The 27,528-nt window shown below is 54.0% G+C and overlaps 1 long non-coding RNA gene across 1 annotated transcript; it reads right to left on the bottom strand.

The window, feature by feature from the left end:
- Positions 1-9,543: 9,543 nt before the first annotated feature.
- Positions 9,544-27,356, bottom strand: LOC118667052. The gene is made up of 3 exons (XR_004971148.1): positions 26,928-27,356; positions 11,084-11,222; positions 9,544-10,051 (listed from the first exon to the last, which is right to left on the bottom strand). It is a non-coding gene; the product is annotated as an uncharacterized LOC118667052 (long non-coding RNA).
- Between the last annotated feature and the right edge of the window lie 172 nt (positions 27,357-27,528).

The raw sequence follows: 27,528 nt of genomic DNA, 5'->3' as shown, positions 1-27,528 counted from the left end.
AACAAATATTTGTGGAGCCCCCTCTCTGTGCCGGGCCCTGGGCTGAGCCAAGAGGCCTAGGTTCAATCCTCTTCAAGTCCAACCCTCAAGAAAGTCCCAATCAAAGGGGGGGGGGGGGAGCATGTTCTGGAGGGAGAAACAGATGGAACAAGACTATTAATATCATGAATAGCTGCTCTCGTGGGGCCTGGAAAAGCCCCAGTAGGAAGGAGGTTAGGAAAAGGGGCACCTGAGTCTTCGGGGGACTTGGAAGGGGGTGACGTTTGAGTGAAGACTTGGAGATGAGCAGTGGTTTGCCTGGAGGAGGGAGAGGAAGGACTCGCTCTTGTAAAAGCAGGGGTGCTGGGGTCCAACCCCAGCAGGTCCAGGGGTCCCCAAAGGTGTGGACGGAGTCGGCGAAGAAGGAATGACACGGAGACAGCGTTCAGTTGATCAGCAGCCTAGCCAGGATCTCCAGCGAAGTTCTGGTTAGGATCTCCAGCCAGGTTCTGTGTCCATGTTCTCTTGCTAGGGTCTCCAGCCAGGTTCTGTCCAGGTTCTCCAGCCAGGTTCAGTCACCAGGTTCTAGTCAGGTTCTCTTGCCATGTTCTATCCAGGTTCTCTAGCCAGGTTCTGTCTCTAGGTTCTGTGGCCAGTTTCTGCCCAGGATCTTTTGCCATGTTCTCTTGCTAGGTTCTGTCTCTAGGTTCTGTGGCCAGTTTCTGTCCAGGATCTTTTGCCATGTTCTCTCCAGCAAAGTTCTTCTGTCTCTAGGTTCTGTGTCCTGTTGTCTTGTTACATCTGTATTTATACCAGTTGATTCCAATCCTATCAATCTCTATTCCAAAGGTTAGGGCGTTTCTTATCTCCATTCCAGGGAGTAAAGATTATGTAGCTTAAGCATGATTGTTCGTAGTTAAAGTGATTAATTACCCGCCTGGCACTTAGTTAAGGGGTTTTATTCCCTCCCTAACTTCAGGGGAAAATCCCTACCTGGGGAAACAACCTTTCTCAGAGAGGTGACCTTGGTTAAAACACATAGTGCCAAGAAGGTGAGCAAACATATTAAGAACAGCATGCCATATATGCCAGGTCCCTTGAAACAGCAAGGATGGACCGGCTCCCGGCACAGGGGGGCAGGGGCGCCTGAGTAGTGGCCATCGACACATAGTTCATTGCCGTGGGGTGTGGGAGGTTGGCAGAGAGGTTCGTGAACTGATCCAAGATCCCACAACGAGAGAGTAGGACGGAGGCGCTGGCAGGGGCCACGTCGGGACAGGTTTGATGGAGGTGGGTTTACACTGAGAGCAGGGGGGCCGTGGGAGCGACAGGCCGGTGGTGTCGCAGGGAGAAGACCGGCGAGGGGGCTGAGAATACGGCAGCTGAGTGAGGGCAGTGGCCTGAGGGATGCCGAGGGGAGAGGGCGCCCAGGATGTGCACGCGCAGAACCGGAGGGCTTGGTGCCCGATGTGGAGCAGGAGGAGGGAGGATGGAGAAGCGGGAGAAGCCTACAGGCTGCGCCGATGTCACACCTGTAGGGACTGAGCGTGGTGCGTCCGTGAGATGGCAGCCTGGGAGGGGGTCCTCCTGGATGAGGCGTTCCTGGGGGGCCTGAGGTGTCCCAGCGAAGACACCAGAGGCAGTGGGCTGTGTGGGTCGGGAGAAAAGGTGGAGGTGGGTGCGGGTTTGCTTATCACCCTGTGGTCCTGGTGGCTGAGGTGGTGGTGAAGCAGAGAAAAGAACCATTCAGGATGCCAGGCGACCAAAAACCTGACAATGGACCAGACCACGTGAAGGGCAGAGGTGGCCTCGCCAGGAGCCTTTTCAGGGCTGGGGGCGCAGAGGGCGAGCGGAGAGCTGAGGGCTGGAGGAGGTGAGGAGGTGGGCAAGGACAGGGGCCACACACCCGTCTTTTGAAAGCTTGGCAGGAAGTGGAAGGAGAGAGAGAAGATGGTCCCTAGCGGGAGACTCAAGGTCAAGGGAAGGTCTGTATTTCCAAACGGGAAACTTAAAAGCTGCTGGCGATTCAGTTCAAGTCACAGGAGCCGATGGGTTGCTGGAGACAAGGAGGTTCCTGGGGAGGACACTGAGACAGGGGGAGGGGGGGCAGGGTGGTGGGCTGGGGAGGGGGGGGTCAAGCCAGGGAGAGCAATGTGGCAGGAGGGGAGGGGGTGGGGATGTCAGCGCCAGGCCCTGGGCTCAAGGGCAGGCTGAGGACCCCAGCGTGCGGCCGCGGTGGCGAGGCACGGGCTCCGGAGTCAGGCTGACCTGGGCTTGCATCCCAGCTCCGCCATCCCCAGCTGCGTGACCCTGCCGTCCCCCACATGGCTGCGCCCCCATCCCTGAGACCTGCCCCCCGGGAACCAGTGCATGCAAGGCATCCAGCGCAGGGCCCGGCCGTGGAGGACCTGGATAAATGTTAGCGAATAAGAATAATAAATAATGAGGAGCGATCGAAGGGTTTTGAAGCCGGGAAGTGACAAGGTCAAATCTGTATTGTGGAAAGAGCCTGCCGGAGGAGGAGGTAGCCTTGGGGAGAAACTAAAAGGTCGTGCACTTCTCGAGGTATGTCTCTGAAGTCTGTGGGAAGTTTGTAGTGTCAGGTTAAAGACTTGATTGGTTCCATGTTTGGTTTTGATTCGGCGGTTTCCTCGGGTCCTGCCGCGTCGGATGCCCGTCTTGCTGGCTGGCCCGGGGAGCGGGGTCTGCTTGGGGCTTCGCCGTGTATTTCAGAAATGAAATAAACTGGTGGGGAAAGTAAATACAGAAAAATAAATAAATACCGTGGGGGTGGGTTTGGGGGAATGCTGGGCAGGGCTGGCCGGGGGTGGGTGGTCTGGTGGCCCCGTGAGGAGGATACGGGGGGGGGGGGGGGCAGCCAAGGAGGAGTGCGGGGAGGGGGGGCAGTGATTCCTTGTGAAATCTCCAGTGTGTTCCTCAGGGAAGGCCAGCAGCGGGTTCCAGACGCGGTCAGCCCTCCTCACACCCTCTCGGCCTCGGCAGTAATAACAATGTTAGCCATGGCTAATCCTGAGCTCTCCCTCCTCATCCATCGGCACAGCGCCCGGGTGAGGCAGACATTGGTATTAGCCCCATTACGCAGAGGAGGAGAGTGAGGCTCAGGGAGTTACGCCGCTTGGCCAAGGCCTTGACGTAGAGCCCCTTGGAAAAGACTCCCACACTCTTATCCATCCTGCTCTGGGGGCCCTGGCTCGTGGGGAGCCCTTGGCAACACTTCCTCCAGGAGACCCAGGGAGACCAGTTCCTCTGACCATGACTCAGGCACAAAGTAGAAGGAGCCCCGGGGAGCAGGTGGCCTTCCCTTCCCGCTGTCCACTCACGTGCCGTGTCACCTTGGGCCGGTAGCTTCCCCTCTCTGAACCTTGACTGCCTCCTCCTCAGTCCCGTGCAGTTCCACTGCAGTCCAATCCCTGGATTTCATTGGCTCCCGCCGACCTTAGGCCCAGCACATAGTGGGTGCTCCGTGGAGGCCACGCCCTCTCCCCAGGGCGCCCCTGTCAGGGATGATGATCTCCATGGAATCCACGCTGTGAAAATAAACATGAACTCAAGTGGCCCCAGTCTCCATGGCAGCCAAGGGGAAGCTGGGTCCCCAGCCTGTGTCTGTTCTGGGCAAGAACAAAAGTTTCCCTGTGAAGTTGCCCGCCCCCCCACTCCCCACCCCCTGCTTCCCTTCTGGAGCCAGCTGGGGTGGGAGGCGGGGAGAGGGCCAGGCCTGCAGCCTCGTGAGCTCAGCTGCCTGTCAAACCCAGCCTCCCTTCAGCCCAGACCCATCCCAACACCACCCCCCCTGCCCCCAGGCCAAGGCAGGTGAAGGGCCTCCAAATCAGGTGCCCCAGGGGCAGGAAGCTTGGATTGCAGTAGGATTCCGGGCGGGAAGAGGTGGCCCGGGACACGGTGTGCCAGGACTAGGTTCCAGGGACACGGAGGGGGGAAGCCACCGGGTTATCCCTGCAGCGCACCGTGCGTCACTCACTCACACCCCTTCCACCACCCGCCTCCCTGATCTGAGCCTCTCAGATTGCGCGTTTCGGGAGCCGCTGAGAAATGGGCCTCGAGGACACAGCAGAACCAGCACAGAAATTCTGGTCCATCCTGACTTGCCATTGGGCAGGTCAAGTCCCCTTCGAACCTCTGTCTCTGCGTCACAGAATGGACCGTCCAGCTGGGCCAAGGGGCAGCCACGTCCAAGTTCAGCAACAAGCGTCTGCTCAGCAGCTATGTGCACCCCTGAGGACGGGCAGTGTCCTGGGGCAGGTGTGCGAGGCACCCACAGCGGGTTCCCACATGTGACAGCCTCGGGGGCCCGGCGAGCTGGGGCGATGGGGGCAGGGTTTCGGGGAGGAGCCGTAGCCTCTGAGAGAAGAGAGCCAGAATCGGCGCAGAGGACAGGCTGTGGCCGCTCTGGGCGGCAGCGTGGCAGCCCCCACGCCAGTGTGGACACGGCTCTCCTGGCAAGGGGATCGCTCTCTGGGGGGCGAGGGGTCTTGTGGGAGGAAGCCCCACTTCACGCAGCTCCAGCTCTTCACGTGCCCAAGCAGCTCTGCTGTGGGGCCCCTGGCCAAGCAGAAGCCGGAGGAGTGACCCCACCTTCCCCTCCAAGGTCATCAAAGCACAGGAAGTGCAGCGGGAGGGTCAGCTCTGCATGACAGTGGCCTCGGTGGTGAACTCTGTCCGCAGCGCAGTGTCCAGTGACCTTCGGGATGTATGCGAACTACATCTCAATAACGCAGCTGAAGAAGACGTCGTTTATGATTGCTGGTACTCAGAAATACAGTTGGATTTTGATCTTGTGCCTTGCAATTTTATTAAACTCATTTATTCCTGTGAGTAGGTTTTCTGTAGATTATATTGGGTTTTCCACATAATCATGTCCTCTGCATACAAATGCAACTTACTTCTTCCTTCAAAATAAAATGGCAACTAGGACTTACCTGGAGGTACTCGCTACACTCCCCTCCCGGCCGGCGCTCCCTGAAACCCCCAGAAGAGGGGGGCTCTGCGAGGCGCTCGGCTCGGCCTCCCAGTGAAGAGGCCGGTGCTCAGAGCCAGCCAGACCCTCTTATAGAGAACCACTCACCCCACGTAAGGAGGGGATGGTCCGATGTGATATGTAAGGTTCTGTCCAACTTTGAAAATCTCTTTATCCACAGAAAGTTTGTGTTTTTGTGTAAATGTATATGTACATGTAATAGGTATGTTCCTTTTAAATTTGATATAAAATTCCTTACAGTAAATTTTTTAAAATTTCCAGCTTATTGTGGTGGTCGGCTGATGACGTCAGAGTGATGGTGATCACGGTCCCTTCCCTTTGGGGGATCGTGAGAACTCACGACATCCGAGCCGTAAAAGTGTCTGACGCACAGCAAAACGAGCCACCGAACCGGGCTTTTTTTTTTTGGCCTGGAAGAGACATTTAAATATTTTTTCATGTATTTTTATTGATTCCAGAGAGGAAGGGAGTGGGAGAGAGAGATAGGAACATCAATGATGAGAGAGAATCATTGGTCGACTGCCTCCTGCATACCCAAAACTGGGGATCGAGCCCACAATCCAGACATGTGCCCTGACTGGGAATCAAACCGTGACCTCCTGGTTCTTAGGTTGACACTCAACCACTGAGCCACGCCAGCTAAGCAAGACATTTAAATATTTAATAATGTGTTGCTAAGTGTCTGCCCAAAATGTATATATTGAAGCCTAATCCCCAATGTGATCATGTTAGGCGGTGGGGCCTTGGGGAGGTGATGAGGTCATGAGGGTGGAGCCCTCATGAATAGGATTAGCGCCCCTAATCAAAGAGACCGTGTACTAACCAGTTTGGCTCAGTGGATAGAGCATCCGCGTGCAGACTGAAAGGTCCCAGGTTCGATTCCAGTCAAGGGCATGTACCTTGGTGGCAGGCACATCCCCAGGAGGAGGTATGCAGGAAGCATTAATGTTTCTCTCTAATTGATGTTTCTAACTCTCTATCCCTCTCTCTTCCTCTATAAAAAATCAATAAAATATGTTTAGAAAAAACAAACAAACAAAAAACAAAGAGACCATAAAACACAGTGAGAAGGGGCTGTCTGTGAACGAGGAAATGAGTCCTCCCTAACACTGACACCGAAACTTCCAGCACCTGACCTTGGACTTTCAGCCTCCAGGGTTGTAAACGATAAGTTTCTGTTGTTTAAAAGCCACTCAGTCTCTGGTGTTCTGTTAGAGCAGCCTAAAGGGATAAAGACATGTATTTTACTCAAAATTTAAACATTTCCAAGAAAATTACAATGTAGGTTTTTTTAAATCTGTAAAACTCTTTGATTCTGCAGCTCTAGTCTTCAAAACTGATCATTAGATAAGTATAAAATGCGCAAATGTACAGGTCAATTGATTGATAGACAATAGAGAACATTACATCATTTATCATTTATACAAAATAACTTGGAGAGAACCTGCACATCCAACAAAAGCATGGAGTGCTATGCAGCCACGATGAATGGCTGTGCTGTGCAGATATATCTTTACAGTGTGTTTGATTTCTGAGGGAAGCAGGTATGATGCAGTATTAGAGAATAATCTCATTTGGGTTTTTATAAATACACTAGAAGCCCGGTGCACGAATTTGTGTACATTGAAATTAATTGGAAGAAATATTTTAATGTCGCTATTCGCCCTTTCTCTATAATAGAAATGTCAACCAAATTCATGGTCGACAATGACAGATGGAAGCACACACGTGCGATTGGTGCCAGCGAGAGCTTTATATATATATACTAGAGGCCTGTTGCAGGAAGATTCCTGCAAGAATAGGGCTTCCTCGGTCCTATTCCTGCAAGGATAGGGCTTCCTGCAGTCGGAGCTCCCATCTCTACTGCCCTGCTTGCTTCCCTCCTGTCTCCGCCGCATTGCTTGCTTCTCCGCAGCTTTGCTCCCTTCTGCAGTGCTTGGTTTCCTTCTACGTTGTCTTCAGTCTTCGCTCCGCGCCTGCGTATGCAAACTAACTGCCATCTTTGTTGGGTTAATTTGCATACTCACTCTGATTGGCTGGTGGGCGTAGTGGAGGGATGGTCAATTTGCATGTTTCTCTTTTATTAGTGTGGCTAAATAAACTTGCTTAATTAGACCTGCTTTCTGATTTAGCTAAACTTTTTGCAGCCCAGTGAAGCACCCAACTTCTCTTTCAGGTAATTGTCACCAACACAGCAGTAAATATCAATATGAAGAAGATTATTATTGTAGATCACACAGGGAGAACAAAGGATGAACTATTTAACTGTAGCAGTGTTTGACTATATTCCGTGCAGTGAGAAAGCCTGAAGTCATTTCTTACTTTTTTTCCAGTCGGGTCAAGTTTCTAAACTTTCTAAATCTCTGTTTTCTGGCTAATGAAAAGAAAATAGGATTCTACCAAATCTCCTATCTACCTGCTCTAGGACTTCTGTGAGGATCAAATGAGATGAGCATGGGAAAATGCTTCACAGACATTTGGTTAAAGTGTAAAATGTTTTCACCTGGCTATAAAGCAAGTTGTGTTCCTGGGCTGAAGAAACTCTAAGGAAGCTAGTCGCTAGGGAGAGGAAGCTCAGCATTGCTACATGATGTCATTACCCGGCTCCCACAGCCACTGTTTCCAGATTGAGCTGGACTGCGGGCCGCATTTTGCACCACGGGGTCTTGGCAGCGCTGGCTGCGATTTGGTGGGCTGTCATTCCGGGGTGGTGGCGGGGTCTGTGTCCCACTTGGGGGAAGCCGAGTGTTGCTTTGTGGGCACCAGGTCCGTGGTGCTGTTTCTCTGTAAATGGCCAGTACACGTCACATTTAGCATATTAGCCTTTTATATGTCTATAATAATAAAAGCGTAATATGCTAATTAGACTGGACAGCCAAACCACCTTCCCGGCGACCTCTGGACGAAGCTGGGGCTGCGAGGGCTGAGCCCCTTGCATGAATTTTGTGCATCGGGCCTTTAGTATATAAATAGAGAGCATCCCCAAAAATGTAAACACACTAAACAGCTGATAGTTCAACTGATGTTTCTCTTTTTTTCTTTTCTATTTTCAGAATGAACTCATTGGAGTTAATAATTATTGAGAGTGTGTATACATTTTTGGGGATACCCTGTATATATAGGAAAATGTCTGGAAGAAGAACAGCTCAAAATATTGGCCTGATTACCCCTAAGAGGTGAATTTAGGAATAATGTGTGCTTTTCCCCCTGATTTTCTGTTTGTTTTATCTACATTTTCTTGCTTTTCTACAGTTAAATTATAACGACAACAATACAATGTATTAAGCACGTACTTTGTGCCAAGCGATGTGTTGAGAGCTTTCTATACGTTTCCTTATCAAATCCATACAAGGACTCTGGGAGACAGGTACTATTGACTAAAGACTCAGGCAGGAGTTGTTCCATTGAAAGTGAAGAATATCCAACTCCAGCTGGCTTAAGCCAAGAGAGAGGATTAATTAGCTCCTGTCAACGGAAAATCGAGATAGGCTTCGTGCACGGGGCTCAAAAGTTGTCCCCTACAATGGGTTTCGGTGGACGCCCATTCTCAGACAACCAATCCCATCTGGCAGCAAGATGGCTTTGTGGCAGGGCCCAGTCATACCCTCAGGACTGCACGGCTATGGGAAAGAAGTGGTTCCAGCAAAACCTTAAAAGACTCTCCATTGGACAGCTTGGGTCACGTGACTACCCGTGAATCAGTCTCTGTTGTCCAGGGTCACGTGCCACAGTCATGGAGCCAAGGAGTGAAATCACAGCTCAGACTGGGAGAAGCAGAAGCAAAAGCTGGTCATGGATGCTGTGTGGGCGGAAACCCACAGGCGACCACCACCGTGATCCCCGATTTACTGAAGCAGCAGGAGCTCAGAGAGGGAAAGTCGTCTGTTCCAAGTCACCTAGAGAGTAAGCAAGGCAGCGGTTCTCAACCTGTGGGTCGCGACCCCTTTGGGGGTCAAACGACCCTTTCACAGGGGTTGCCTAAGACCATCGGAAAACACATATGTAATTACATATTGTTTTTGTGATTAATCACTATGCTTTAATGATGTTCAATTTGTGACAATGAAAATACATCCTGCATTATCAGATATTTACAAAACTACAGTTATGAAGTAGCAACGAAAATAATTTTATGGTTGGGGGTCACCACAACATGAGGAACTGCATTAAAGGGTCGCGCATTAGGAAGGTTGAGAACCACTGAAGTAAGTGGTTGGGGATGTGAACCTCATCTTCTAACTCCGAAGACCGGAAGCTTATTTACTAGACAATATTGCCTCCTGTGAGTCCTTGGATAGTATTTTGATTCATTTAGAAACAAAATACGATCATAAGCTCCCGTCAGTGGGTTTGGGGTGCCCGGCTGCCTGAGATGCAGGTGGGGTCAGGGCACACCTGTGACCCTTGTGCCCAACGCGTCCTTCCAAGAGGGTGACCATCCTGTTGTTTGGTATCTTTCCATCAACACAAGTTCCCGAGAGCAGCCCTGACACCAGCCAATGGCCAGTGCAGCTCAGAAAAAGAAGACGCTCCAAACACACAGGTTATAATAACAATATCTGGCATTTATTGGCGGCTTAGCGTGTGCCGGGTACAGTGCTATGGATTCCTCGTGACCGCCTGTGGAGGTGGGGACAGGTGCTGCCCTGTGCTACAGGTGAGGAGACCGAAGCACAGAGAGGTGGCGCTCCTTGCCAAGGTCACAGGGCATCTCAGGTGGAGCGGGATGTGGGTGAGTCTGACTCCAGAGGCAGCCCTCAGTCACACCCGCTGATGCCCGAGAGGATTGGAGTGGTCCCGACAGAGATCAGACCCGTAGGAAGCGAAGGTGCTCACACTGTAACTGAGTATTCGAGGAGGCAGGGAAAGCTGACGCTGCGGGCTGCATCCCCCTGGCATTGCCCCGGGCAGGCGTTTGCTGGGGACGGATCACGCAATCGGGGCGGAGGCACAGCCTAGAAACCGGCTCAATATTCTTCCTGTGGCGATTTCCATCTTCCTCTGGAGTTTATACTTATTTTATATGGATGTCATCACTGGTGAAAAAGGATTCAGCCTCTAAGTAGACACAGGTTTAAAGGATATTCAATAAGAAGAATATTCATGACACCGTGTTAGTGATTTTTAATGCAAACTATATATATATCATGATTCAAGTGTTGTTTCTTAAAAATATATATGTCCATACATTTAAAAAAAAACAAAGGAATAAACAAAAGGTTCTGCGGGCTAGTATTTTGGATTATTTTCATTTTTCTCTTTTGTTCTTTTCTATACTTTCCAAATTTTCTATAATAAAGTATAGTATATCCATAATTTACAAGTTAATTCATTTTAAAATTTAAGCCCGGCCGGCGTTGCTCAGGGCTTGAGGGTCGACCTGTGAGCCAGGAGGTTGACGCTCAATTCCTGGTCAAGGCATATGCCCGGGTTGCGGGCTCGAATCATTCTCTCTCATCATTGATGTTTCTCTCTCTCCCACTCCCTTCCTCTCTGAAGTAAAAGACATATTTAAAAAACTCAATGCCTCCTCTTTTCCTAGCTACGTGGGAATGTACTCTACACACTCTTGTCCAAAACTTAAACCCAGTTTATTCCTCGTCAAGCTCCAGTCGACCCAATTTGAGATTCATTATTTCTATTCTTTGCAGACCAGGAATCGAACGTCAACCTCCTGGCTCACAGGTCGACCCTCAACCCCTGAGCAACGCCGGCCGGGCTTAAATTTTAAAATGAATTTACAAGTTAATACATAATTTACAAGTTAATACAAAGGTTTCCATGTATAAAAGACATAAGACTTCCATAACAACCTCAGCTTTGTTTTTCTCTTAACCTTCTTTCTTCATTTATTTATTCATTCATTCAACACACACCCGCTCTCTGTGCTGGGCAGGGCTCTTGCTCAGAGGGGACCCGGTGCAGATCCGTGAGGGGCTCCCTCTGCAGCAGGTGGATCATACTCGTCTGCTCAGACAGGAACGACCCCCCCCCCCATGTGAGCCCTGTAAGGACGGGGCCGTGTCTGCTTCACCCCTGTTCCCCAGTCCCTGCGATGGGGCCGGAAACAGGTGCTCCGGAAACACTTACAAATGAGTGACGTCAGGGAGGCCCGAGTCCAGGTCCAGCTCCTGACTTCCAGTTTCCACGTCTGCAAAACGGGGAGAAAGACCCACCTCGCGGGGTTGCTTGAAAGTCGTTTACACAATGCGTGGAAGTAGTCGTAGATCTTCAACAAAGAATAGAAATAATGAATCTCAAATTGGGTCGACTGGAGCTTGACGAGGAATAAACTGGGTTTAAGTTTAGGACAAGAGTGTGTAGAGTACATTCCCATGTAGCTAGGAAAAGAGGAGGCATTGAGTTTTTTAAATATGTCTTTTACTTCAGAGAGGAAGGGAGTGGGAGAGAGAGAAACATCAATGATGAGAGAGAATGATTCGAGCCCGCAACCCGGGCATATGCCTTGACCAGGAATCGAGCGTCAACCTCCTGGCTCACAGGTCGACCCTCAAGCCCTGAGCAACGCCGGCCGGGCTTAAATTTTAAAATGAAAAGACAAACCAAAAAGCGGAAGCAGCAAAAGTCACCTAAAGGGAGAGGAAGGGAGCAGGGTAGAGGGGCAGAGACAGAAGTAGGCCGACTTGGAAACCAGGCCAACGTTTCACGTCATCCTAGAACAATGTCAACTGTTTCAACAAGAAATGCCAGACGTCAAAAGAGCAAAGCCAACAGCAAGCTGACTTCGGGCAAGTGGTGGTGGCCACATGGGGAGGAAATCACTGCAAGTGACGGTCTGTCCCCAGCAAGATGCTCCCTGAAGGCGAAGCAGAAATAAACTGCAAAAGAACAAAAGCAATGATCCCACGGGTGGTACTGGGACTCTCGCCTGGGAGCGCCACGTGGAAGTGGGACTCGGCGAAGGAGGGCGTCTTCCCTGGGAGCTGGCGAGAAAGGGGACACAGGGGTCGGTGGCTGAGGCTGTGATCCTGAATTTAGACCAGAAGTGCCCATATGAACTCATGATGTGTTTGTAATAGAGTAATATACGTTCTTTTGTGAGCAGTTTTAGGTTTGTAGAAAAAATGAGCACAGAGGACAGCCTGAATCGGATCAAGCCTCTAGATCTGATTACACGAAATACAGAGGACCGCATTAAAGGGCCTCACAGGGGTACAAGCAGCACAACCCAGACTCGGGGGAACGCTACAGGACAAGCAACCAGGTTCCTTCAACAAATGGCAAGGATGGAGAGGTGGGGAGGGAGGGTGAGAGAGCGACAGAGGCAGGGAGATGGTCAGAGGGGGTGCAGGGGGGGGGGGCAGGGGAAGAGGAGTCTAGACTTTAAAAGATTTAAGAGACATGTATGGCCCTGGCCGGGCAGCTCAGTTGGTTAGAGCATTGTCCCAAAACACCAAGGTTGTGGGTTTAATCCCCAGTCAGGGCACATTCAAGAATCAACCAATGAATGCATAACTGAGTGGAACAACAGCCACTTCGCAGAGGGAAGTAGGAGCTTTCTAAATCCGCCCCACCCCACCCCACCCCGGCATAAACCAGGTGGATAAAAGCAGAATCATGTAGCGATTAGGAGCCTGAGTTCTGAAGGACAAAGATTCACATCCCAGCTCTCCCGGCACATGCCTTCACCAGCCTGAGCCTCAGTGTCCTCATCTGTAGAAGGGGAACATCTTGAGATGAGCGCCTCACACAGCTGTGGTGTGGACTCCATGTGAGACGGTGTGAAGTGCTGAGCTAGAGCCAGTGGTACCCAACCACAGCGGTTATTTCTGCTGCTATGATTGTTATTAACTACTAGAGGCCCAGTGCACGAAATCCGTGCATGGGTAGGGTCCCTAGCAGCTGCCAGCTGCCAGCCAGGGCCTCCCTTCCCCTGGCTGCCAGCTGGCAGCCGCTGGCCAAGGCCAGGGTCTCCCTTCCTGTGGTTGGCTGGCCGGCCCCACTCCCTGGTTGAACTCCCAGTTGAGGGGACAATTTGCATATTAGGCTTTTATTATATAGGAATACATAGCCAGAATATAAAGCAGGGCTTTCCCCAGAAAACTGGTTCCTTGCATTTGCCTCCTTGCAGAGCATGCAGTGTTATGGGCCGCTTTCTAAGTATTTCATTTTGACCAGCAGAGTGGCGTTTGGGGAAGACGCATCCGTGAGAAATGATCTCACTTGGTGCTCGTTTTAAATGTTGATCCCAGCAACCTGACTGACAAGTGGGCCAAAAGAGATAAAGTCATCTTGTGTAGTTTTAGAATTCCTCCTGGGAGTGTGGCCTCGCACAGCAGGGCTTGCATGTGGCTGCAAATAGGACTTTACAGTGCGCGTTGTACAGCAGGTGTGTGGGTTATGGGTTTACACAAGAGCAAATGTAACCTCGTGGTGTAATGTTCAGCGAGTAGGGGTGTGGCACGGGGTAATGACAGCACCCCACACACAGGACCCTGTGTCAACCCCCTTAGAGGGAGGTGGAGATAGGTGCTCTGGAAACGAGATTAGCCATCTTGAAAACTGGCTTAGTCATGACAAAGGACACGGATTCAAAAATGCAGGCGAAGCACAGGCAACCAAAGCAAAAACAGACGAACTGGACTTCTAAAGCAAAAACCTTCTGTGCATCAAAGGACACAACCCTCAGAATGGAAAGGCAGCCCACTGTCAGGGAGGAAATAGTCACAAATCATTTATCTGGATAAATGTGTGTGTGTGTGTGTGTGTGCGCGCGCGCGCAAAAGACTTGAACATGTCTTCAAAGAAGACATACAGATGACCAAAGGCCATGTGAAAAGATGCTCGCCATCACTATTCATTAAGGAAGTTCAAATCAAAACCACGGTGAATTACTACCTCACACCCATCTGGATATTACTAACAAAACAAAAAATAGAGGAAGTAGAGAAATGGGGACCCTTGTGCACTGTTGGTGGGAATGTAAAATGGTATGGCCACCTTGGCGGTTCTTCAAAAAATTAAAATAGAATTACCATACGATCCAGCAATTCCACGACTGAATATATACCCAAAAGAATCGAAGGCGGAAATCTGATGAGATATTTGTATACTCATGTTCATAGCAGCATTATTCACAAAAGCCAAGGAGTGGAAGCAACTCGTCATCCATCAATATATGCATTTAATGAAATATTATTCAGTCTTAAAAATGAAATTTCTGATACATGCTATAACATAGATGAATCTTGAGGATGTCACATTAAGTGAAATAAGCTAGTCACAAACGGACAAATATACATGTTTCCACCTCTCTGAGGTACCCAGAGTCGTCAAATTCGTGGAACCAGAAAGTAGAATGATGGCTCCCAGGGCCAGGGGGATGGGAGAATGGGAGTTATTGTGAATGGAGATAGAGTTTCGGTTTTTCATGAAGGAAAGAGTTCTGGAGATAGACGGTGGTGATGGCGGCACAATGGGAATGTGCCCAATGCCACTGAATCGTACACTTAAAATGGTTGAAATGGTCAATTTTATGTGATGTTATTTTATCACAATTAAAAAGGAAGAAATGCAAGTGGTGAGCTGGAAATTACACTGCCTCAGAAACTGCAAGAAAAATCAATATTTATACCTATTATCTCTTTTCCACCCATTTTTCAGGTTACAAAAATCCAAAATTATAATCAAATGATGGTTGTAATTTTGCAGGTAATAACCAAATCATAAGTTTAATATTTTTAAAGTATATATATATATATTTTTTTTTTATTGATTTTTTACAGAGAGGGAGAGGGATAGAGAGTTAGAAACATCGATCTGCTGCCTCCTGCACACCCCCCCACTGGGGATTTGCCCGCAGCCAAGGTGCATGCCCTTGACCAGACTCGAACCTGGGACCCTTGAGTCCGCAGGCCGACACTCTATCCACTGAGCCAAACCAATCAGGGCCATAAGCTTAATATTTTAAGTAGGCATTTGACAGTTGCATCATCTTTAGTTTATGTACTCAAATTGGTCAAAAACATGTGGGGGATTTTCTCTTTGGAAAAAGGCTAGGGTGCTTACTCTCCATCCCTTCTCACATGTTCAGGGAGCATTTGGAATCATCTCCCATCACCAGTGTCTCCCCCCCCCCGCCCCCCCACCAACCCCCGCTTCCCTTGGACACCCCAGCCCTGTCCAGCAGTCCTGGACTATTTCGGGTTCTCACGCACAGCCTAGAACCCAGAGCTCAGGGCCCTAAGACTCCCACAACGTCTGCCCTCCTCCCCGCTGGGTGCTTCCTACGTGCAGAGAGCATTTAGTGTCTAAAAGGCTTGAGTTTGTGTGCTTTTTAATGTTCTTTGATTTAAAAGTAATGAGCCACTCAAAGAAATGACTGGACACAGACTTTTTAAATTGTTCCTGAATCCCAGCACCTTGGAAACAGCATTCCTTTGGCAGAGTCCCCTCGGATGTCACCTTCCAGCCGCCCCACAATCAGTCCCTCCTGCAGGGCGTCTGATCATGATGGGGAGGGGCGGGCAGTGTGACAAGGGCTTGAGGCCTTGAGGGCGGAATCCTGAGAGTCACCACCATGCCCTGTGCACTGGGTGCTGTGACAGGGACCAGGCCCCGGCCACAATCTCTCGTCCCCCTGCCCCACGAGTTGCCTCTGTGAGTGCCATCAAGAATCCCCAGAGAAGTGTCTATGTAGGTCCTCTGCCCATTTTTTAAATTGGATTGTTTGGGGGGGTTTTTTGGTGTTGAGTGGTTTGAGTTCTTTATCAAGTTTGGATATTAACCCCTTATCAGATGTGTCATTGGCAAATACGTTCTCCCATTCGGTGGGTCGTCTTTTCGTTTTGTTGATGGTTCCCTTTGCTGTACAAAAACTTTTCAGTTTGATTTAGCCCCATTTGTCTGTTTGCTTTGTCTTTTGTTTCCCTTGCCCGAGGAGATATATCAGACCTGAAACTAATACCAAATAATATTGAATGTAAACTGCAATTGAATTTTTTTTTTAATTTTTAAAAATAAAATAACATTCCTGGGGGGAAAAGAGTCTCCGGAGATGAGTCTCTCCTTTCCTCACCCACTCCCATCCCCACCCACAAGCTCCAGAGCTCCCCTCCATCCCCAAGATCCTGCTGCCTCAGTTTCCCCAGACCATGCCACCCTCCCTGAGAACCTAGCAGGCCTGTCCTCGTGTGCATCTTCTCTGCCCCAGTGCTCAGGTAGGAGGAGGAGGAGGAAAGGGGTGGTCACTCAGGACAGCAATCAGACTCATCTCAGCGTGAGAAGTCATGTCTTTTGCCTGAGTCTTCAGCTGGTTTACCTGGGAGAGGTGTACCCCCAAGCACTGAGCCAGCACGCTGTGGGCCATGTTATATTCCAAGGGCATTGTCCCCTCCCCAACTTACAGAACCCCTTCCATTGCCTTGACACTGAAGGGTCCTCTCCCCATCACTTCTTCCTGCTCCTTCCTGGGCTTTGCCCTGAGACTGCACGAGGAAGAGGGAGGAATGGGAAGAAAGATAATCCCATCTCCTGGGAGGGAGAAACACTCCTGGCTGACCTGGGAGGTAAAGGGAGGCTTCTGGGAGGTGGTGACATTTACACGGAGACAAAAAGGATGAAGAGGAGAAAGCCAGGAAAAGGGAGTGGGGGGAGCCATCCAGGCAAAGGAAACAGCCTGTTCAGAGCCTGCAGGCAAGAGAGGGTATGCGCTGCTTGAGGAGCTGAAATAAGGCCAGCATGCGTGCGGGCGAGTCGCACAGAGAGCAAATGCGAAGGAAGTGAAGGCGAGGCCAGGGATGGACACAGGCCGAGAGGCCTTAGAGGCCATTGGGAGAATTCTAGACGTGGAGGTTTTTCCTGGGTTTGGAAAAGTCTGAATTACTGAGCTCTTCTAGGGAGAATAACTCTGCTGGGCAGGCTGAGGTGTAGGTGGGAGCCAGGGTGCAGGGGTGCAGGCTGAGGTGTAGGAGGGAGCCAGGGTGCAGGGATGCAGGCTGAGCTGAGGGGTAGGTGGGAGCCAGGGTGCAGGGATGCAGGCTGAGGTGTAGGAGGGAGCCAGGGAGCAGGGGTGCAGGCTGAGGTGTAGGAGGGAGTCAGGGTGCAGGGATGCAGGCTGAGCTGAGGGGGTAGGTGGGAGCCAGGGTGCAGGGATGCAGGCTGAGGGGTAGGTGGGAGCCAGGGTGCAGGGATGCAGGCTGAGGGGTAAGTGGGAGCCAGGGTGCAGGGATGCAGGCTGAGGGGTAGGTGGGAGCCAGGGTGCAGGGATGCAGGCTGAGGTGTAGGAGGGAGCCAGGGTGCAGGGGTGCAGGCTGAGGTGTAGGTGGGAGCCAGGGTGCAGGGGTGCAGGCTGAGGGGTAGGTGGGAGCCAGGGTGCAGGGATGCAGGCTGAGGGGTAGGTGGGAGCCAGGGTGCAGGGATGCAGGCTGAGGGGTAGGTGGGAGCCAGGGTGCAGGGATGCAGGCTGAGGGGTAGGTGGGAGCCAGGGTGCAGGGATGCAGGCTGAGGGGTAGGTGGGAGCCAGGGTGCAGGGATGCAGGCTGAGGGGTAGGTGGGAGCCAGGGTGCAGGGATGCAGGCTGAGGGGTAGGTGGGAGCCAGGGTGCAGGGATGCAGGCTGAGGGGTAGGTGGGAGCCAGGGTGCAGGGATGCAGGCTGAGGTGTAGGAGGGAGCCAGGGTGCAGGGATGCAGGCTGAGGGGTAGGTGGGAGCCAGGGTGCAGGGATGCAGGCTGAGGGGTAGGTGGGAGCCAGGGTGCAGGGATGCAGACTGAGGGGTAGGTGGGAGCCAGGGTGCAGGGATGCAGGCTGAGGGGTAGGTGGGAGCCAGGGTGCAGGGATGCAGGCTGAGGGGTAGGTGGGAGCCAGGGTGCAGGGATGCAGACTGAGGGGTAGGTGGGAGCCAGGGTGCAGGGATGCAGACTGAGGGGTAGGTGGGAGCCAGGGTGCAGGGATGCAGGCTGAGGTGTAGGAGGGAGCCAGGGTGCAGGGGTGCAGGCTGAGGTATAGGTGGGAGCCTAGGTGCAGGGATGCAGGCTGAGCTGAGGGGTAGGTGGGAGCCAGGGTGCAGGGATGCAGGCTGAGCGGAGGGGTAGGTGGGAGCCAGGGTGCAGGGATGCAGGCTGAGGTGTAGGAGGGAGCCAGGGTGCAGGGATGGACTTTTCTGGCTTTTCTGTGCACCGGGAACAGTTGCTCCCACAGAGCTCCAGCACTCCAGCTCACCGCCCCTTGGAGGCCGCCTAGCACCCCCGGGTGATGGTGCGAGGCGGTGGCTGGGGGCTGGCTCTGACACTCAGGAACTCGGAGCGAGCGCGGCACTCCCCGCTCCGCCTCGCTTTCTGCATCTGCGCCACAGGAGCCCCCGCAGCAGCGACTTCACAGGCGGGTTTGGGGATTCCCGGAGATCACAGATGTTGGAGGCTTTACAAAGGGCCTGGTAGAGTACGTCGTCAATAAAGGTTAACTATTAGCATGATTACTATTATTGCTGTTATTGATGTTTGCAGCCTGCCCCGCCTCTTGAGTGCGGCTCCATCTGCGGGTGGCTGGGCTGTTTCGGGGACAGACCCTGCCGAGCCCCAGGGCTGGGAGGCTCCGCTTTGGGGCATAAATGTGCATCTCACATTCAGAGGAGCCCCTCCTCCCAAGGAGGGTCCAGTGGGGTTGCTCGGGGGACACATTCCAGAAAGAATAACTCTGTGTAACATGAAACCCTGAATCTGGAAACACAACCTCTCTGGGAAATTAGAGGATAAGGTCTGCTCCCAGGACCGCCCAGCCCCATTCCATACAAAAGGGATATTGAAACTCAATGGCCTCGTCACTTGGCCTCCTGCCTCTGGTCTCACCCGTCGCCACAGCCAGAGAGATCTTCCTAAAAAACAAACTTGACTGTGGCACTACACTGTTTAAATGCTCCCGTGGCCCCCCACTGCCCTCAGGTTCAAGTCCACACCCCTTGTCTAGTCCCACATGCCCTGTGGTCAGACTCCTTCCCACACCTGTGGCCATGCCCTTGCTCTGACCCAGCCATCCATGCTTCCAAGGGATCAAGTTCTTTCCTGCCTCAGGACCTTTGCATATCCAGAGACCCTCGTGCCCCCTCTAACCAGCCACTACCAATTTTAGCTTCAAAAGCCCAGAACCTAGTTGAACCCCCACATGGTAATGGAAAGTAGTGATATCATCCCCATATTCCAGATGAAGGAACCGAGACCCCGAGAACCGCCATGGGGCTTCTGAAGCGAAGCCACAAGCCAGACTCCAGAAGCTTTCAGCACCAAGAGGAAGCCCCTGGCTGCACCTCTGTCACCGCAGGAGGGTGCAGGTGGCCCAGACAAAAGGGCAAACCAAGGGAAGAAAGGGGCCACTGCGGCACAGGGCAAAGGCACTGAGGTCACACGGAATGTGCTCAAAACCCAGCATGGCCCCTCGTACACCGGTGGTCTAAGGCAATACATTGGACCCATCTGAACCTCAGCTTTCTCATCTGTAAAGTGGAGCTCAGTAATAATGCCTCCTTCAAAGGCGCATTGGGAGCATCCAGGAGTAGCCCGTAGGAGCCCCTGCACATATGTGGTGGAGACTCAGTGAATGGCATATGCCACCCTCCCCCGGTGCATCAGGGAGGTCGCACCAGCCCAGACCAGCGCATCCCAGACCAGACTTGCATCACCCTAGGCTGGGCCTTGGGGCCTGGGAACCATCCCTGCCCTGTTTTCTGTTTGGGGTTTTGTTTCCCAGCCTTTCCTTTGGAAGAAGTCCAGCTTCCTCCCTGCTGGAAGGCGGCGGGGAGGGCGGGGGGTTGTTCATGCCTTGGCCTGGCTGCCTGGAGAAGCCATGTGGGGAGGGGCCTGGGGTTTGGGGTCTGGCTGATCTAGGTTTGAACTCAGGATCTGACACACGATGCTGTGTGACCCTGGGGAAGTGGCTTCACCTCTCTGAGCTCCTGATTTCTTCACCTGTTAAAGTCTCAGGATTTATACCTCAGAGGATGCTCGAGGCAGACAGAGGGGCTGGGATGAGAGAAGATTCTGGGTGTGCTCCCCCAGGACCTACAGGGATTCCTCTTGGGGAGGGACTGGGGCGGGGGAGAGGCGCAGGTTTACCACAGGAGTTACCAACACAAACGCCCCCTGGCAAACTGGAGAGGGCAAGTGTCTGGTCTGGGGTGGGGGGTTGGGGGTAAACTAGGGGGTGGGACAGGGCACAGTTTAGCCAGAGATTATCAACACCCTGCTTGATGAGGGTCTAAGAATATCAGGCGTATAATTTTTCAGGAGAAAAAAAGCCATATTTTCATGCAAAATCTCATGAATAACGTATGGTAAGGAGTATATACTGCATGACTCCACTGACATAAAATTCAAAACCAGGCAAAACTCCTGTCTGGTGACAGAAACCAGGTCCATGGCTTCCTGGAGGAAGGCTGGGCAGTTAGAGACTCCGGGAGCCAGAAACATGCTCTCTCTCTTTTTAAAAAAAAAAAAATCTATTTTATTACTGATTTCAGAGAGGAAAGGAGAGGGAGAGGGAATCATTGATCGGCTGCCTCCTACACGCCCCACAATGGGGATCAAGCCTGCAACCCAGGCACGTGCCCTGACCAGGAATCGAACCGTGACCTCCTGGTTCATAGGTCACACTCAACCACTGAGCCATGCCAGCCGGGCAAACATGCTCTCTTTTGATCCAGGTGTTGGGGGCATGAGAGTGACTTTACGCTTTGAGCACTTCTCTCTCTATATATTATACTTCAATAAAAATGCCAAAATAATGTTAGAATAAATAAATCGAGACTGCAGTGCTAGGGGAAGAGACAGTGAGCATGCGTCAAGCCAAACAGTCCTGCAGGCAGCGGCCCAGGCACAGGAGGGTACCTGACACGGGCTGAGGCGCTCCCGGCCCGACGGCCTGGGTTGGCTCTTCACCCTGACGGAGCACCCCTGCTTCCCAAACCACACGGAAGGAACACCCATCCTGCCCACCCCGCTGCCCTGTGGGAGAGGGCTGGGAGCCACATCTGTCACTCATCTCCCAGGCAGCTACTTCTGAGCTCAAATCCAGGAGAAGCAGGCATACCCTGCACTTAGCAACGGTTCTCAACCTGTGGGTCACGACCCCTTTGGCGGTCGAACGACCCTTTCACAGGGGTCGCCTAAGACCATCCTGCATATCAGATATTTACATTGTGATTCATAACAGTAGCAACATGACAGTTATGAAGTAGCAAATAATTTTATGGTTGGGTCACAACATGAGGAACTGTATTTAAAGGGCCAGAAGGTTGAGAACCACTGACTTACAGGATGAAATGATGCCCCCAAACCTCACCCTTATCTATTATTCATTTCACTTCACCAAGAATGCCCAGAGGACAGCAATCAAAGGCAGCAGAGTTCCGGCCCTGGCTGGTTTGGCTCAGGGGATAGAGCATCAGACTGTGGACCGAAGGGTCCCAGGTTTGATGATGGTCAGGAGCACATGTCCGGGTTGCGGACTCAATCCCCAGTAGGGGGCGTGCAGGAGGCAGCTCATCAATGATTCTCTCTCATCATTGATGTTTCTCTCTCTCCTTCTCTCTCTCTCCCTTCTTCTCTGAAATCAATAAAAATATATATATTTTAAAAAGGCAGCAGAGTTTTGTTTCCAAAAAGCCTGGAATTCACTGAGCCCGCCTCCCAGCCCACAATTCCACGCAGCAAACCCCATGGCTGCAAACCCAACACGCACCGCCAGAGGGGTGGTGGTCCGAAGGGGACCGGCCCGGCTCTGCCCCTCTGTCGGGTCCGATAGCTTGGTTTTATTTTTATTTTCACTCTCACCCTTTCCTTTCTGGGGGCCAACACACGGCGCACACGCCTCCTATAGAAAGCGGCACTAGCCAAAACAAACGCACATCGAATGCATTTATTTGCACAGACACTCATAAAACCTTTACTAGACACCAAATAATTACAGGAAGGGGGCGAACCCCCAGCTCCGCTGGAACCCAGCGTTTTGAAGTGGATTGAAGATAAAGATCAAATAGGATGGGCGCTGGGCCCACATCACACCCACCCCCTCCCGCCCCTCCCAGCCTGGACCCTCCCGGGGGAGGCCAATGAACGTTCTTGCTTTTGTGAATTTGTGTCCAATTCATATAAAATGTCTCTCTGTGAGTTATTCTTAGTGTCCTAATGGGGCTTTTTTTGGTTCCAAATCCAGTCCCCGGTCGGTCGTCTCTTTGTTCTGGCGCAAGTCCTCCCCCAGGGAAGCCCGGGGTGTTGGATGGGCTGCTGAAACAACCCAGCCCGTCCATTTGGGAAGAAATGCAAAGACTCTTGAGGAAAGTGCCTTTGAAAAAATAGCCGAAACCGGTTTGGCTCAGTGGATAGAGCGTCGGCCTGTGGACTGAAAGGTCCCAGGTTCGATTCCGGTCAAGGGCATATACCTGGGTTGCGGGCACATCCCCAGTAGGAGATGTGCAGGAGGCAGCTGATCAATGTTTCTCTCTCGTCGATGTTTCTAGCTCTCTATTTCCCTCCCTTCCTCTCTGTAAAAAATCAATAAAATATATTATAAAAAAAATAAAAAATAAAAATAAATAAAAAATAAATATTAACAGCACCTTGAGAGCCCACCAGTTGGTTTCGATGCAATGGGCTGAACCCTTCCAGCCTGGGTAGCCCTGGCCCTGGGCTCCACTGGCTGTCCATGCTGGGAGTCTGGGCACTGCCTGGGGGAGGAGGGTGGTCGCCTGTGCCCAGCCCACAGATGCCAGGATCTGAGTCTCGACTACCCTAAAGAGAGACGGCTAAGCTCCGTGTGGTCTGTTTCTCCTTGGGCTCTGGTTGGAGGAGACGCAGTGATGTCCTCACGTCCTGGAGACTCTCTTTCATCCAATAATTTACCAAATATTTATACACCCCACTCTGTGGCAGGCACTCTGGAGAGCATTTATATTCTGTCCTCTGCACGGCCTTCTAGGGTAAATGCTATCCTTATACCCATTTTATAGATTACGAAGCTGAGGTGCAAGGAGAGAGAGCAGGACTTTCCTGAGGTCCCACAGCCAGATCCAGAACCAGATCTGGATGACTCCTAGCGGCCTGCTCTTGACCACTCCTAACCTCTGCTGGGCCAGTGGAAGACCTCAGCCCCGAGCCACCTGGCCAGGGCACTGTCCCTCCCTAAGCACCAGTCCTGGGCTGACAGTACCCTTTGGAGCTAAGGGAGCCTGGTCTCCTGACCCACCAGGGAGGAATCTCATGACTAATGACCCAGACCTTGTGCTGCAAAGTCATGGGTCTGTGGCCAGAGACCCCACCCGCTGGCTGAGGGTGGGGCTGGGCTGCAGGGAGCAGAGGGACTGGGCTGGGGCTGGGCAGTCCGCCACACTGCACAGAGCCGCAGTCACAGGACACACACACTATCCTCACCAGCAAACTCCACCTAACATCCTATCCTACCCTCCCACCCACACCCCCCACCTCTCCCATCAGCCTAGTAAACCCCAGGAGGGAGAGAACCTGCTCCCAGCCCTGAGTCAGAGAGCCCGCAGCTTGGGCCTCCCCCCAGTCACTCCTCTCTTTGAACCTCCACCCAACTCAGAGTGCCCTGAGTTCTCCTAAAACACAAGACTGGGCTGCGGGAAGGTGACGGCTACTTATCACACATGTCCATCTCTTGGCTGGCTGAGAAGGAGGCTGAGCCTCTGACCCACCTGTCCTGGGCGAAGCACCCTTGGGTCTGGGGAGGAGAGTATGGGTACCTTTGTCGGTGCCATCAGCTCAACTTCCAGAGCTCCCAGGTCTCCTGCCTCCCGGAATAGCAACACCCCACCGGCCCAGGTGGGGGCGGCTCAGGTCCAGTCTGGCTGACTCCCATGTCTCCAAGTGGCTCCCCAGCCGGGTAGAACCCTGCACCGTGTAGCTCCTCCTCCTCTTTGATGCCTCTGGGCCCCGGCCCTGCCCAGGATCCTGCCTCCAGCTGGGGTTGTAAACTGGGAGGGTGCCCAGCGGCTGGGCTCCGGTCAGTCAGCTCCGGAAAGGGGTGGGGGGAGGGCATGCACCGGGCTGTAGCTCTGGGTCCGGTGGGAGGGGGGCGGGCAGTGCGAGGTCCCGAGGAGAGGAGCAATGGGGATGGGGAGGGCTCAGTGAAGACCGGGCATCCACAGGATTTGGGAAGCCCAGACTCCCAGCCTAGAGCTTCCCTCTCCGGTTTTGCTTCTTCCCCAGCGATTCACACAGCCAACTAGGTGTTTCCTTCGATGGAGAAAATAGGAAGCTTTTTCTGCTGCTGAGTCCCGAGCCAGTGAGAATCCCGGATCCACCAGAGCGCCCGCATCGAGGGCCCAGGACCGCGCGCGGGCCAATCCGAGGCACTGGATCACCGGGCTGCTGGCGGGCAGAACAAGGCACCGGCTCGCTGCCCACGGGCTGGGCTGTGTCCGACTTGGGCCCAGTCCACGTTCTACCGTCCGGTCAGTCACTTCGGCAGGGCGAAAGGTTTGGAAGCGCAGGAGTTGCCATTGTGCATGAAAGCGACCGGGGCCTCCTCCCGTCCGCGTGCGAAGGATCCGGGACCACGGACTCAGCTGGGGGAATGTGTGATGCGGAGCAGGGACAAAGGGCAGGAACGGCATCTATAGGGTGACCCGGGAAGAGGGTCAGACGAGTGGGCAGTGAGCAGGGAGGATGTAGAGCGGGGACTCCAGGTTTGTGCACTAGTAGCCCTCACCCAAGTGGTGCCACGCACCTCGGCAGCCTCCGGTGGCTCCGAGCCCCCACCCTTGGCCCTCCCGGTGTCTGCTCCGGTGGTGTGGGCTGTGATGTGGACAAAGGCACGGGGTGACCTGCCAAAAATCTGTGCGCCCCAGGACAAACCAGCCACCAGCATCCAATCGGGGCAGCCCAAGCCGGCTGGTGCCCTGGGATTGCGGCTGCGGACACAGCTGGCAGCCCCCGACCCAGCGCTGGACGCATGGCCCCGAGGGTCAGTGAAGTCTAAGAGGCCTGGCCACAGGGGCCCCCCATTCTGCAGAAAGAGGGAAATGTGGAGAGGAAGAGGCCGGGCACAGGGTAGGAGGAAGGGGAGACAGGGGAAGAGGATGGAACGCCGCCCCCGATGCTGGGGTCTGAGGCGGGTCACCAGGGCCTGTGACGGGGAAGGATTCCCAAGTGCGCTCCGAAGAAGGTAAGGTTCTGGGCCTGGAACCGGACCCCCGAGGCCTCGGCAACATACAGCAGGTGCAGGGACGCGGCGCTACCAGCAGAGGGCAGAGGATGCCCGATCGGTCCGCGAGCCCTGCGCCGGGCTGTGCGCCTCCGGGCCGCCCGCTCCTTCCGGCAGCGGCCGCCCCGTCCCAAATGCCCGGAGAAGGCGGCCCTGGCCCAAGCTCCCGAGCCCAAGGTCTGGGGTTTTCAAGGGCCGAGGATCAAGGGCGTGTGAGCAAAACTCTGCATCCACTCATCCACCGTCTTGGGCGCAGACACACACAAAAAGGAGAAATTCACAGAGACAGCCATATACACACACACACACATACACCCCAAAACTCTGGGAAACGGAGCTCACAGAATCACTCAGGAACTCGGAGACACACAGACACACACAACGGTGACACGACGATACACACACAGAAAAGGACCCCAGACACAATGCAGAGGCTGAGAGATGACACAAAGACAAATGTGCCCGCACAGAGTGACACAGACACAGGGACGCACACAGCGACCTACAGAACCACGGGCGGTACCGAGGCACGGAAGGGCCCAAAGATACACACACACACACACACACACACACACACGCACACACGCAAAGGAGTCGGATACACATTCACAGAATCACACTTTCGAGTCCCACGAAGTCGCTGGAGCACAGAAACACGGTGCACACGTACGCAGAGCCTCCGAGGCGGGAGCATCGACACGCACAGACACACAGAGACGCCCCCCGACACACACGCAGGTACTGGGGTGGCGCTGGAGGCCCTCATCCTCCACAAAGCCGGGCCCCTCCGCGGGGCCCCACGGCACAGGGGGCCACTTCTGACCCAGCCTCCCTTGAGCTCCAAATCCGATCCGCCCTCTCGCCTCTAGCGGGGTCAGGGGACCCGCCCCCCGTGCCCTCCGCCTTCACCCCGCTCCGCGCCGCTGCTCCGCTCCGGGAGGGGCCGGGACCCGCCCGCCCCAGCTCGCGGGGTCAGCCCGCGCCGGCCCCGGGGCCGCATCGCCCCAACCCCGGCTCCCGCGCGAGCAGCGCCTCCGTGGGGACCCGGGAGCCGAAGACGCAGCGGGTCCCGGCGCGGCGCCCTGCGCACCTAGCGCGGTGCCAGGTCCTGCGGTGCCAGGTCCTGCGGTGCCGGCCTCGCGGGCGCCGGACGGAGTTGGCCGCGGGGTCTCGGAGCCTTTCGCTCCCGGGTGCTGTGGCCACTTCACCCAGCCCCGCCACGCGCCGTCCCTGCCGGGCGCGGCCTACGGTCCCGCCGGTGCCTCCCCGCCAAAGGTCGCCTAGCCCAGCGCCAGTCGGGTTTCCTCCCAGCGGCGACATACACACCGTGCCGGACTGCCAGTCCCCGACCTGGGGCCACCAGCCCCACCCGTGCGCCTCACTCCAAATCCTGCGAGGCCAGGTTCTCATCCATCGCCCCCCCCCCAACCCTAGCTGGGGACCCCGTTCCCCAGACCTAATCGTCCTCTAAACTTTCCGTCGCCTGGACCCCGGCCTCGCCTTCCTCGCCTGTCCAGTGCCCCCCATTCTTGATCCTGGGGCCCCTCCGCGATCTTCGCTCACCCCTCCACCCGCTCTCTGCCACGTCGGAAGGCTCCCCGGACCCTCATCCCAGATCCGGGAGCCCACCCGGGGCCAGGGTCCCCTTCCCTCCCGCCGGTCCCCTCCCTCAAGCCCGGCAGCCAGCCCTCTCTGCGGATCAAACCGGCCCCGCGAAGGCGCCGCCGCCCGGGGACGCGAACTCAGCCCGGTGCGACCTACCTCGGCCGGCAGTCGGGGTCCCCGGACGGCGCCGTCCCCTGGAGCTGCAGCGCTCCCCGCCGTCCGCGCAGTCTGGCCTCGTTCGGGGCCACTCCTCTCAGCGCTGGAGCTTTACAAAATATTAATAACGAAGAAGGCAAGGAAGAAAAAAGAAAGCCTTCATTCCCCAACTCCCAAATCAATTTTTCAAGGGGGTGGGGCAGAAGGATTTGTTTCGAGGACAAGCCAAACTTCTGAGAGGGGCCAACGGGGCGTTTGGCCGGGCCAGGGCCCCCGAGCCCGCGCTCGGGGCCGGGCGCCACGCGGGGCGCAAGCTGGGGGCGCGGGGAGCCCTCCCGCAGGGGGCGGGGGAGCGGCGGCGGCACTATTTGACGTGGAGTCGCCGGCTCATCCCGGCGCAGGGATACGAGGCGCGCCAATGAGTTCAAATGTCAGGAAGTTTGAGGAGGGGTGAGGCGGCTCCCGGCCGGAGTATCCCTCCGCCGCCAGCCCCAGCTCTAAACCGAGCGGCTCCTCGGGCGCACCATGGCACTGGAGTAGTGCGGGGAGCGCGCCGGGAGCCCCGCGGCCCGCTGCGCCCCGCCCGGGACCCCGCTGCGCA

The sequence above is a fragment of the Myotis myotis genome, unplaced genomic scaffold (genome assembly GCF_014108235.1).
Source record: "Myotis myotis isolate mMyoMyo1 unplaced genomic scaffold, mMyoMyo1.p scaffold_m19_p_12, whole genome shotgun sequence".
NCBI lineage: Eukaryota > Metazoa > Chordata > Mammalia > Chiroptera > Vespertilionidae > Myotis > Myotis myotis.
This window is presented reverse-complemented; position numbering and strand designations above follow the sequence as displayed.